Consider the following 13,139-nt stretch of genomic DNA (forward strand, 5'->3'; position numbering starts at 1 on the left):
GTGTAAAAGTGATGGATTTTTGGTAGCCATAGTCTCCAAACGTGGTGTTACTCTTATCATTCTACTATTTTCTATGAGGTATTCTTTGGGGGAAAATACAGTCAATTATTCTGAAAGACTTTTATATTGCTGGAGGTATACAACTTTACAGTCTTGTTTATCTGGTTGTATGAACCCACATGTGAAGATTCAATTCAGTTCAGTCGCTCAGTCGTGTCCGACTCTTTGCAACCCCATGAATTGCAGCACGCCAGGCCTCCCTGTCCATCACCAACTCCCGGAGTTTACCCAAACACATGTCCATCCAACCATCTCACCCTCTGTCATCCCCTTCTCCTCCTGCCCCCAATCCTTCCCAGCATTAGGGTCTTTTCCAATGAGTCAACTCTTCGCATGAGGTGGCCAAAGTATTGGAGGTTCAGCTTCAACATCAGTCCTTCCAATGAACACTCAGGACTGTTCTCCTTTAGGATGGACTGGTTGGATCTCCTTGCAGTCCAAGGGACTCTCAAGAGTCTTCTCCAACACCACAGTTCAAAAGCATCAATTCTTCAGTGCTCAGCTTTCTTCACCGTCCAACTCTCACATCCATACATGACCACTGGAAAAACCATAGCCTTGACTAGACGAACTTTTGTTGGCAAAGTAATGTCTCTGCTTTTAAATATGCTATCTAGGTTGGTCATAACCTTCCTTCCAAGGAGTAAGCGTCTTTTAATTTCATGGCTGCAATCACCATCAGCAGTGATTTTGGAGCCCAACAAAATAAAGTCTGACACTGTTTCCACTGTTTCCCCATCTATTTCCCATTAAGTGATGGGACCAGATGCCATGATCTTGGTTTTCTGAATGTTGAGCTTTAAGCCAAATTTTTCACTCTCCTCTTTAAGCCATGCCGTGTGGGGCTACCCAAGATGGATGGGTCATGGTGGAGAAGTCTGACAGAATGTGATCCACTGGAGAAGGGCATGGCAAACCGCTTCAATATTCTTGCCTTGAGAACCCCATGAACAGTATGAAAAGGCAAAAAGATAGGACACTGAAAGATGAACTCCCCAGGTGGGTAGGTGCCCAATATGCTACTGGAGATCAGTGGAGAAATAACTCCAGAAAGAATAATGGGATGGAGCTAAAGCAAAAACAATACCCAGCTGTGGATGTGACTGGTGATAGAAGCAAAGTCCGATGCTGTAAGGAGCAATATTGCATAGGAACCTGGAATGTTAGGTCCATGAATCAAGGCAAATTGGAAGTGGTCAAACAGGAGATGGCAAGAGTGAACGTCAACATTCTAGGAATCAGAGAACTAAGATGGACTGGAATGGGTGAATTTAACTCAGATGACCATTATATCTACTACTGTGGGCAGGAATCCCTTAGAAGAAATGGAATAGCCATCATGGTCAACAAAAGAATCCAAAATGCAGTACTTGGATGCAATCTCAAAAATGACAGAATGTGAAAATTAGGGAGCTAGAAAACATTCATGGGCAGGCTTTGGTCCCTCTTTGTCATGCTCTTTCCCATTGATGGTGAGCAATGTTGTCAAAAATGTCAAAGTTTAAATCACTCTTATGGGGCATCTGTACTATAATCTGTATGTGTGTATACAAACTGACTTTTCTTATGATACAAATCTGTTCATGAACTTATCAAAATTCTTAATCATCTCCTGAAGATGGATTATAAAACTTGTGTCAAAGGTAATGTATATAAAGGGAATTGTACGTGCTGGACACCTATTGTTTGGACTATGTAGCACCTCTCTGCTGCTTATTTTGGCAATGGTGCATCATCCTTTTCTAACCAAGCGATTCCCAGAGAACCTTCATGTGCTTATTTAACTCTACTCTTGCAGCCACTGTTCACTGGCTAGGGCCAACAATTTACCCAATATAGTTCAGTGAGTATCTCCCCATCATTTATGGATAAGGGGCCAAAATGGAATGTATGAAAGTGAAAGTTGCTCAGTCATGTCCGACTTTGCGACCCGACCCCATGAACTATACAGTCCATGGAATTCTCCAGGCCAGAACACTGGAGAGGGTAGCCTTTCCCTTCTCCAGTGGATCTTCCTGAACCAGGAATTAAACCAATATCTCCTGCATCACAGGTGGATTCTTCACCAACTGAACTATCAGGGAAGCCCCAAGATATAATAGTTTAGTATAAAATTTAAATGCCAAAGCTACTGGAGCCCCTCATTTCCACAATGTAGAGAAAGTCAACATGACTTGTATCGAGTCAGATAAGCAAACTGCTATTCAGAAACCTGTAACAATTAACTTCCACTAGAGGAGGAGATGAAGGCATCCTGATGACCATATTTTATTTCTCTCAAGTTAATAATTTGTAATTATTTTCATTTGCGTTTATTTAATTACCTGTGAGGTTAGATTTTTTTCATGTTTATTAGATATTTATGTTTCTCTTTTATGTATGTTGGTTCAATTTTTTTATTACTAATTCAGTTCTTTCCTTAATTTGCATAGGCTTTTTTACATTTTTATTAATATGTAATTTACAATATAAAATAAATGTGTAATTATTGTATATCACTGTAGAAAATTTATAAAACTCGGAAAAGTATGGAGAAAGAATATTAGAGCATGATAATGTAAGTGTTTTCTATTCTGAGCAGTCTCACTAGGTGTCACAAAATTGAAGCCACACTGTATTTGCTGTGTTGTGACCTGCTTTGCCATTAATATGCACTGAGCTATTTTTTCACAGCATTAGTTAGTTCAGTCACTCAGTCATGTCTGATTCTTTGTGACCCCATGGATGGCAGCACGCCAGGCCTCCCTGTCTATTGCCAACTCCCGGAGCCTACTCAAGCTCATGTCCATTGAGTCTGTGATGCCATCCAACCATCTCATCCTCTGTTGTCCTCTTCTCTTGCCTTCAATCTTCCCCAGCATCAGGGTCTTTTCCAATGAGTCAGTTCTTTGCATCAGGTGGCCAAAGTTTCAGCATTGTCCTTCCAATGAATATTCAGGACTGATTCCCTTTAGGATGGACTGGTTGGATCATGGCATTAAGCCTTACTATAAAGCACAAGGTTTAAACTTTGCTAAAGCAAACCCTTATTATTGGCCATTAAAATCATTTTCACTCTTTATTTCAATTATAAGTAATGCTCAATGACCTTACAGATACGTATTTGTAGATGACTTTTTTATTGTGATAAAATACACAACATAGCATTTACCATTTTAGCCATTTTTCATGTACAGCTTTGTAGTATTAAGTATATATAATCATGCAACCATTACTGCTATCCATCTCTAGAACTCTTTTCATCTTGAAAAATTGAAAGTCTATAGCCATTAAACAATAATTCTTGCTCTCCCCTCCCCCAACCCCTAACTACCACCATTCAGTTTTCTGTCTCTATGATTTTGACTATTCTAGATAAGTGGAATCATACAGTTTTTACCTCCTTGTAACTGGCTTATTTCACTTAGCATAATGTCTTCAAGGTCTGTCCATGCACTATCTTATGCTAGAATCTCCATCCTTTTCTAAGGCTGAAGAATGTTCCATTGTAGTATATACCACATTTTGCTTATCCAGTCATCTGTAAGTTGACATTTGCATTACTTCCACATATTAGCTACTGTGAACAATGCTGCTATGAACATGAGTATACAGATATTTCCTCAAGACCCTGTTTGCAGTTCTTTGGGGTGTATACTCAGAAGTAGAATTTCTGAAAATGGTAATTCCATTATTAATTTGTTGAGGAACCACCAGACTCTTTTCCATAGTGCCAATACCATTTTACATTCCTACCAACACTCCCCAGGGTTCCAATTTCTAGGCAAAGCACAGTGTTTGGTAAATGTTAGGTCATTTAGCAATGAAAACGTGAATCAAGTGCTTTCTTTGTAAACGTGAAGATTTCTGAGTGGTCTTTTGGCATTCAATTCACTTTTCCCTTCAAAGTTTTTGAAAAACCCTATAGGCTCCCCAGAAAGGCATTACTATGATGCTCTAGGAAACAAATCCACTTTGCACATATGGAAACTATCTCCCCCTAATCTATTTATTTACTGAAACCGAATAGGGTTATATCATATTGAAGGCTGCTCTTTGTAAACTGGCTGATTTTAATCTATTGGGCTGCAGTGTGCAACCTAAAGTGTGTTATAGCTCACATTAAGAACATTTTTACTGAATCTTTATAACACAAGCCATATAATAGGTCTTGTGAGTTCACCAAGAGGTTTATTCTATGTTTATGTCATTATTACTGTTATTTTGCTTTTGGGTGCATATTGTCTGTGGGTTCTATATATGAGCTTCTATATATAATTCTTCACTCTTGACATTTAAAAAAATAGTCCTTAAGTGATGGAGCTTGCATTTTAGATTCAGACCACATGAGTTCCAAATCCGACTATGCCATTTACCAGGTCTTTGATTTTAAACAAATCACTTTATTTTCTAAGAATCCATTTTCCCATATGTAAAATAGGGAGTCAGGATAGTTGGGAGGATTAAATACTATGATTTATATTAAATATGTAGCCCAGGGTATTTACAAACTAATCAGCAATTAATATCAAACCACTGTTTTATTATTACAAGTGAAAATATTATTTCCCCTGCTAAACTAACCTTTAGATACTTGACTAATGCATAACATTCAAAGTGAGAATTCAACAACAAACTCATCATCATCCAAAAAGAAGTAATTTTAGTTATTATTGTTAAATCACATGTTGTTAGTATTTTCAAACTTGAAAACTATTCATCTTGACTAAGATGTATATTTAATTCTGGTTTAACTTTTATTTATGATTCAAGCTTACATTTCATTCAGGGAAAACAGCTAGAGAATGATTACTTTTGGTAGACTTCTAAGAGAATTTTTCATGAAGAAAGAACAAAGTAATGTCTGGACATCTGGTACAATTCTAAGCCTACAAACATATAACTTAAACTTTTTTTTTCCTATGGGGAACTATAAAATTGCCACACCCCTTCAGTCCTCCCAGTTCTCATGCATAATATATCAGTAACTTTCTAAGATTTATTGCATTAAGGACAGAATTAGTGAATAATAGCACATAATGTGCTTAAAAAGAGGCTATTTTTTCTTTTTCCTTAGAACCCACTCATTCCAGACAGATTTACCTTTTATTCTTCTAAAATATCATGAAGACATGGGTTAAGATTTAGGGATCATGTATCCTTGGCTCTGGTTGGACAAGAAAACATAAGAAGGAATTGGTGAGGAGCATGCAACCTATAAATGAGTACTTCTACTAGAGGTAGAGGAATCCCAAGTATTGTAACCTGTAAGATCCTGGTTTGTGGGTTGTACTGGGCAGAGAAAGCCTCAATAAAATCCATATAAAGAATTCATGGAGAATTTTGTTGTTACAATTAACTTGTTTTTATCATTTGTTTAGGTTAATCTTTAAAGTTTCATTTCCAAACTCAGTGCACTTTGAGTGATGATGTTGCCGATGGATCTGGCTTAAGGGTGGCAGAAGCAAGATGTCTCTTCACTGAGAGATAGATACCAGTTGTGACTTGGTGTCAGCAATCCAGTCCCAATAACCAACTTTAACATTTCCATTTTGCCTTCCTTCCTTACTTTCCTTTCCTCTCTTCCATCTCTAGTATCATTGTTTCCAACCACTTGAGGAGATAGCACATTATTCACCTTCACTCTTGCCTCTGCAGTATAGATTCTCTGTCTCAAGTACCAGTCCTTCTTGCTAAGTCTATAAATATATTAGCATCTCTCATATCCCTTCACTCTGACTTCTACTCAACCAATTTCATCATTCTCTTCCATTTTGATTTAAATTTCTTTCTTTCTTTCTTTCTTTATTTTTTATTTGTTTTGCCATACACTGACATTAATCCACCATGGGTGTACATGTTTTCCCCTTCCAAAATCCCCCTTCCACCTCCCTCCCCATCCTATCCCTCCGGGTCATCCCGGTGCACCAGCCCAGAGCACCCTGTATCATGCATTGAACCTGGACTGGCGATTCGTTTCACATATGATAATTTACATGCTTCCATGCCATTCTCCCTGTATGTGAGACATCAAAAGAGACACAGATAAATAGAACAGTATTATGGGCTCTATGGGAGAGGGAGAGGGCGGGATGATTTAAATTTCTTGGTTAAGTATTCCATTTCCTCTGTCTTCACTTTCCTTCTGTCCATTTATACCACACACCATTAAAATTCAGTGTCTCTTCTCATCTTTCTAATAAAATTGTTCTCTTATAGGTCTATAAAATATTCTAAAATATAATAACTAGTTAACTCATTATAATACAGTGAGTAGGTACGGTCAGTTCTGTGGCCAGATTGTGAGCTACTTGGATTGGGGAATTGTGTCTTTTTGATTTTTGCAACCCAGGCACCTAGAACGGTGTCTGGCACATTATAAACACTCTATTTATTGAATTAAATATTCAAATTCCTTGATAAATGAAAACTTCTGGTATTCTAATAAGGAGGAAAAACAAATCTGAAATCACCTTTTTAAATCCTCAACAGGTCCTATGGAATAAATTAACTATTATCTCTGCTAAGAAGTGAAAAAATCTGTTAAAGGTAAACTAATATTTCTTGAGTGCTTTTTCCAGGCTATTCATTTTGGGATTTACACATATTGTCCTATTTATTCTCTCAACAATCCTGAGTGTTCAGAATTATGATTTTCACTTTTACTATTAGGAACCTGAGACTCACAGTTTAAGTGATGTGCTGAAGATCACACAAGTTTTGGGCAGCAGCGGTAAGATTTAAGCCAACATCTGATTGATTTTAAAGTTGGTATTCTTTCCACTCTCCTTTTTCAACATGTTTAGTAACATATGTCAGCAGCCTTCCAACTTGGACATGAGTACTCCTGGGATAGCTGAAGACTTTCCAACTTGGACATGAGTATTCCTGGAATAGCTGAAGATTTTCCAAGGGATTCACTGCTCTGGAGAGTTTTAGGGACTCAGTTTCTAGTTAGGGGTGCCATGTGGGTTCTGCTTTCTACCTTTCTTTTCACATCTACCATTCTTCCATTTTAAAAAGAAAAACATCCTAATCTCTAATCTTGTCATGGAATATTGTCCCAGAGAGTACAAAAAAAAAGAAAAAAAGGCAACTTCATGAGGACAAAAAGATAGTTGAGAGTACTAAATATCAATATCTAGGAAATCTTCTTTTTTATCAAGGTGCCTTCTATGTCTCAGTTTTCTTTTTTTCATGGAAGAGGAGTTAAAACATTTCAAATCTACTAATAAATCAGTATTATTAAATCTGCAAGTTTAAGAAAATAAGTTAAATGAATAATTTATAAATGGTAACATTATAATATAAAATAATACTCTATAATATCTTCAATATTATTTTCTACTTGTAGATAAAACTATTTCGTCACCATTTTTTCTTAACATGGGCAAAAGTCTTCTGCCCACTGTCACTCCTCATCATTTTTCCTCTCTATTAATTCATATTAGATTTTGATTAATTTAATATGATCTGTATTATATAAGACTTAAAAACAATGACTAATACACCTTTGGCAAGTCACACCCTAAAGTAGTGAAATATTTTCTCTCTTTGCTATTTCTACTGAATCCTTACTCACTCTAGCAACAAGAATTATTTATTCATGGATGCATCAACCACTTGGAATAAAGCTCCATCCATATTACTATCAAACAATATAGTCTTCATAAAATTGTACTTTTGTTGTAATAACTGTCAACATGGGAATTCCCTGACAGTCCAGTAGTTAAGATGTGGGCTTTCACTGTAGTGGACCCAGGAATGATCCCTGATCAGGGAACTAAGATCCTACAAGCTGCAGCCAAAAAAAGAAAAGACATGGATTATACTTACATTGTTTTGATCAATTATACACCAATAATATTTGAAAAAATAAATCTGAAAAAAGCTGTGCTAACTCTTATAACCTGAAGTAATTGAAAGATAAATTTAAAAAATCAAATATATGCATATGATTTTGTTGTAGCAAAGTAGGTTAGAGTGATTTTAAGCATAAAGAAATATTACAAGAATAAAATTATGTGAGGGAAAGTGGAATGGAAATATGATTTCGAAGAGAGAAAGGGAAGAGGTGAAAACAGTAACTGAAAAAAATGTGCTCATGTCTTTTAAAATGAATAATGACTGATGTTAAAACACTACAGTATATATTACATTGGATAGATTAAAGTGATAAAAGTATATTTTTAAATGTCTATTTTTATACTGCATCAGAAATTACCACATTTATAGCTATTTAAACTTTGAAAAAAATACAGATGTTAACATAAATGTGCCAGAGAAGAGAAGTGTTTTCAGAATTCTTTTAAGAGTTACACAAGCCAAAATTATGAAGACAGCTCTGTAAAAGTGATAGAATGTGTTGGGGAGTGCCCTGAATATATACAGAAAACTGTGAAGTTCTGGCAGCTTCCACCTTCCCTGAGGACCCACTAATCCTATGAATTTTGAATTTGGGCAAGTTACTTAACTCTTCTGGATTTTGTTATCTTCATCGACAAAGTGGGGATCAACACACCCACCTCACAGGTTGTTGGAAGAAGAGAGGAGCTCGTCTATGCAATGAAATTAGTACAGTCTTGGCTCACAGAAGAATCTCAATAAATGATCACTACTAGCGCTTTTCCTGATATTATTGTTATATTTTAACAGCCAGGCTCTAATGGCTCTAATATCATTTTGCAGTGAATTTTCAGGCACTTAGGATGAGCAGGCCTGTATCAGCTCTCCACATCCAAGTTTCCCTCAGTCAGGGTACAAATGGTCACATTTTGCTGAAGTGTGAATCTGTTTTTTGTTGAATATTCTTCTGGCCTTTCCTGTAACTGCCCCTCTGGTGAGCTTCCTTCCCCTCCCCAAACATTGGCCTTGGTCCCACTCCAAAGTTGTTGTCTTCACTTTTATCCAGAGCTGCTGGTCTCAGCATGACCTTCCACCACGTTGACTTCCTTCATCTCTCCTCATGCCCAGGCCTCCAACCCAATTTAGCCACCCTCCAACTTTGCCCCTGGGGCCAGTGGAGCCCTCATTCCATCTTGAGCAAACTCCTCATTCTTGTAGGGTAACTCTGGGCAAAAGTATTTTGAAATTAAAGATTATTCATCATCGTGCTGTGTGTGCTAAGTCTCTTCAGTTGTGTCCGACTCTTTTCGACCCTGTAGGCTGTAGCCCACCAGGCTCCTCTGTCCATGGGATTCTCCAAGCAACATTACCAGAGTGGGTTGTCATGCCCTCCTCCAGGGGATCATCCCAACCTCTATTTTGGAAGGGGGGTTCTTTACCACTAGCGTCACCTGGGAAGCCCTATTCATCATTATGCATCCTATTTTAATTCATTAAAATGTGAAAATTGTCAAAAGAAAATGCAGGTGAACAGGCTAGTGAGTTTATGTCAGCTTCTCAGCAAAAATGCATTATGTCAGTCAAACAGCAGGACAACAGTAGAGGTTATTGTACACTTCATTCACTTTTGGTCAGTTTAGTTGTGAGCTAGATCTCACACTCAGTCATGTGATGAAGCAATTAAGAAATACGGTAAAGGATTAGTTAAGAAGTAGTCTTGAGTTTCTGAGATGAAGGAAAGTATAGGGAATGTAACAACACGATTTTTCTACAGCTTTATTAATGATTTATTTGAAAATATTTTGCATTATTAAGCCCACAAGGACAGTTGCAAAATGTTAACACAGAAGTAGAAGAAATAGCCAGAAACGTGGGATAAAAAGTTTTTTCCATTAAACAGAAATGTAGGCACCTTCCCTTCACTTGGCAATTTGACATGCCAATCCTTCCTTTCCAGCCCTTGCCCACTTAAAATACATTATTTAATGTTTGACACATACAAAGAAATACATATGCCATATGTGTAAGTTATGAAGCGTAATTTTTGATGATGGTAAAACCCTTGTGAATTCACCATCTGACTTTAAATAATAGAGTATCATTTATTCTGGTTAGCTCCCTGTGCTCTACCCAGCTTTTCCTACATTCCCGCCTTCTCCCCTGCCATTCTCTATTTGCTTGAGTCAGAAATGACTTACGTAGCCTCATCCAAATGTTTCTACTCACCTTATTTTTTTCATCTCTTCTCTTATTCTTTATCTGTTAAAATTTATCCCATTCATCAAAGACCATGTCAGATACTAGCTCTTCCATTATAACCTCGTGTACCACACTCACTCAGAATAGTAGTCCTTCTGTGTAGCAAATGTAACACATACGTCTGTGCATTTACCTGCTACTTTCCTTCCTAAAACAGTAACTCATCTTAGCTAATTGTTGGCCGCTTTCTGTTCGTTCAATAGCTTACTGAGCACCCACCAGGCCTCAGCACTGGTTGGTCTGTGTGCCTGCAGTTAGGCAGGAGCTGTGCACGCTCCTTACAGGCATCATCTCCAGCCTTGCTTACAGCCATCCATCGTATGTGCTAGCCCTGGTGTTATCTGCAGTTTACAAACAAGAACACTGCGGCTTGGAGAAGGTAAGGGACTTGATGAAAGTCTCACAGTGAGTAAATAAGGGGCAAAGCTGAGACTGGTTTCAGAGCCCACGTACTCCTAATGCCAGACTCTCCACCGCGACAGTGACCTGGCTGGCTGGATAGTCACAACTTAGTACCCGTAGCTGTCTTTTGGTCTGGAGATCATTCCTAAGCCTCCTGGGTACAATCTGTTCTTGGTCAGAGTTCTTTTGAATCTTTTCCTTTCTCTGCCCTGGCAGCAGTTTTCTTCCCACTTTGCTTCAGTTCCAGTCATTTGTTGAATGACACTGCTTTAAAATGTTCACATTTTCTTTGATCCCTGTGGTCTAAAAGGCTGCATTTTATAGACTCAGAGGCATTTAGTGTCTGTTAAGAAAAAAGATAATAACCTTCAAATCCCTAATAGCCTTTCTGAAATTATTTACAGATTTCAGTTACTAACTAAAAAGAGGGCCTTCATTCAAATATGAATAAAGGAAGTGATGTGGCATTTACTACACATTTCATTTTTCCTTTTTGGTTCTTTTTACCTCCCAGCTGTTCAATGTCCTTTCTCTTATGTCCCCACTGTATACCAGCCTTACCAGTCTTGGCAGAGGAGAGATGTCTGCCCCAAAAGGAAAATTGGACTCTCTTCTGTCATTTGCTTATAATTCATCTACCCTAAGTTTTATTTCTAAGGATACTGGTCTTTCCTGGCTGAAATGACAGTAAGTGCTAGGGGGCTCCTGCATTTTCTCTTTGAGATACATCAGTATGTTAAAAAGATGTTACAGTTGTAGCTTATACTGATTATAAGAACAATACACATTAACTAAAGAAAGTTTGGAAAATTTGGGAAATATAATTGCCATCTGTTTATTTTTATAGAATTATGATTACATTGTCTACATAGTTTTTATATATTTTATACATAGTTTCGACTTAATATTTTGGTAAGAAGGTTAAAATAATATGAGAGGTAGAACTGTGTAGGAAAGTATGAATAAATTTGGCCATATAAAATTGAAATTCTTTCAATAGAAAAATGTTATACGTATGTTTAAAAAGACAAGTAAACATCAGAAAACATCTGAAATCTATAATAGATAAAAGAACCATAAATCAAATAAAGATCTCCCACAAACAGATAAAAGAGCTGAACAAATTAATTAAAAAACAAAAAATGTAAGCCATCAATTCACTGCAGAACCGCACCCTAACAACACTGTGTTTCCAATCTTTAAATCATTGTCAATCATACTTTTAAAAAAAGATATGTTATCATTTAATTTGTGATTCTCTCATTATTAGCATTAGGTTACTCTTTTGCATAACATTTACAAAAAAGAGTTTTGGTCATGCCTGGAATTTCAGAATAAAGCCTGAGGAACTATTTGTCAGTGGTAACTTGCAGTTATACCATGTGGATAGTTAATTGCTTGCCTACTGGTTTTGCAAGTTCCTCGATGTTAGGGACTATTTCTTTTGGTCTTCAGTGTCTGGTTTAGAGCAAGGGGTTAGTATAATTCAGCACATATTTTTGAAAGAAAACACAAAAAGCTGATGTTATCAAGGCTTTATTATATAAAGTGTGCATTGTCTAAAATTAATTGGTAATGGTGTCACCATGGAAATAATTGCTGTTTTAATCTTTATTTTCAGCACATGAGGCATAGGAGTGTCCAGCAAGCTGTGGAAGTAGGAAACAATTATCATGATATTGCTTAAGGTTTATCTGATTAGATTATTTGCTAAGTCATTACAAGTGACCTATAAAAGAAGACTGGGGCTTCCCAGGTGGCTCAGTGGCAAAGAACTCTCCTGCCAAGCAGGAGACTCGAGAGACTCGGGTTTGAACCCTGGGTCAGGAAGACCACCCTGGATAAGGAAATGCAACCCACTCTGGTATTCTTGCCTGGGAAATCCCATGGACAGAGGAGCCTGGCTATGGTTCACGGGGGTCTCAAAGAGTCTGACATGACTTAGTGACTAAACAACAACAACAACAAAAAGGAGACATGGGAATAGGATGATGAAATAAGGCACAGTAAGAAAAGAATAGTGGAAAGAGACAGAGTGACCAGAAATTAGTTGAAATGTAAGGGAAATTTTAGCAAACTAAGCAAAAGGAAAGAACTAAAGACAAGGAAGAATAACTAATGAGTTATACGGTTCTGGCATCTATTCTGCTTTATAGACTCATTCAGCACATTCATGTCTGTCTGGACCCAGATCCTGGGGTCACAGCTGTTCTTAGCAGCAATGTGGGTGGGAGCTGGGACAGTACCCAAATATGACAGCATTCACTGACGTGTTGTTAACTCTGTGTCAAAGGTGATTGTGTGCTGAGGTGCTACCATTATGTTGCCGCAGCTTTCCTAGGAAATTTGTGATTAAATTTTAAGATGATTTTTTTTTTCAGATTTTAGTAAAGAAAACATGACTCCTCACTCCTTCAAGTATGGGTTCTACTTTTTTTCAAAAGAGTTTGAAAAAAGAGAAAATCCTATTTTATAGTAGAGAAACTTCATAAACTCTATCTTAGCTATATAATCAGGGTTAACATCAAAGGTGGTAAGTCATGTGGAGAGCATAAACCCTTGATATGATGTGGTAAAAATTGCATTTTGCTTCT

Source organism: Giraffa tippelskirchi, chromosome 9 (genome assembly GCF_054371585.1).
Source record: "Giraffa tippelskirchi isolate mGirTip1 chromosome 9, T2T-mGirTip1v1.2.pri, whole genome shotgun sequence".
In the NCBI taxonomy this organism is placed as follows: Eukaryota; Metazoa; Chordata; class Mammalia; order Artiodactyla; family Giraffidae; genus Giraffa; species Giraffa tippelskirchi.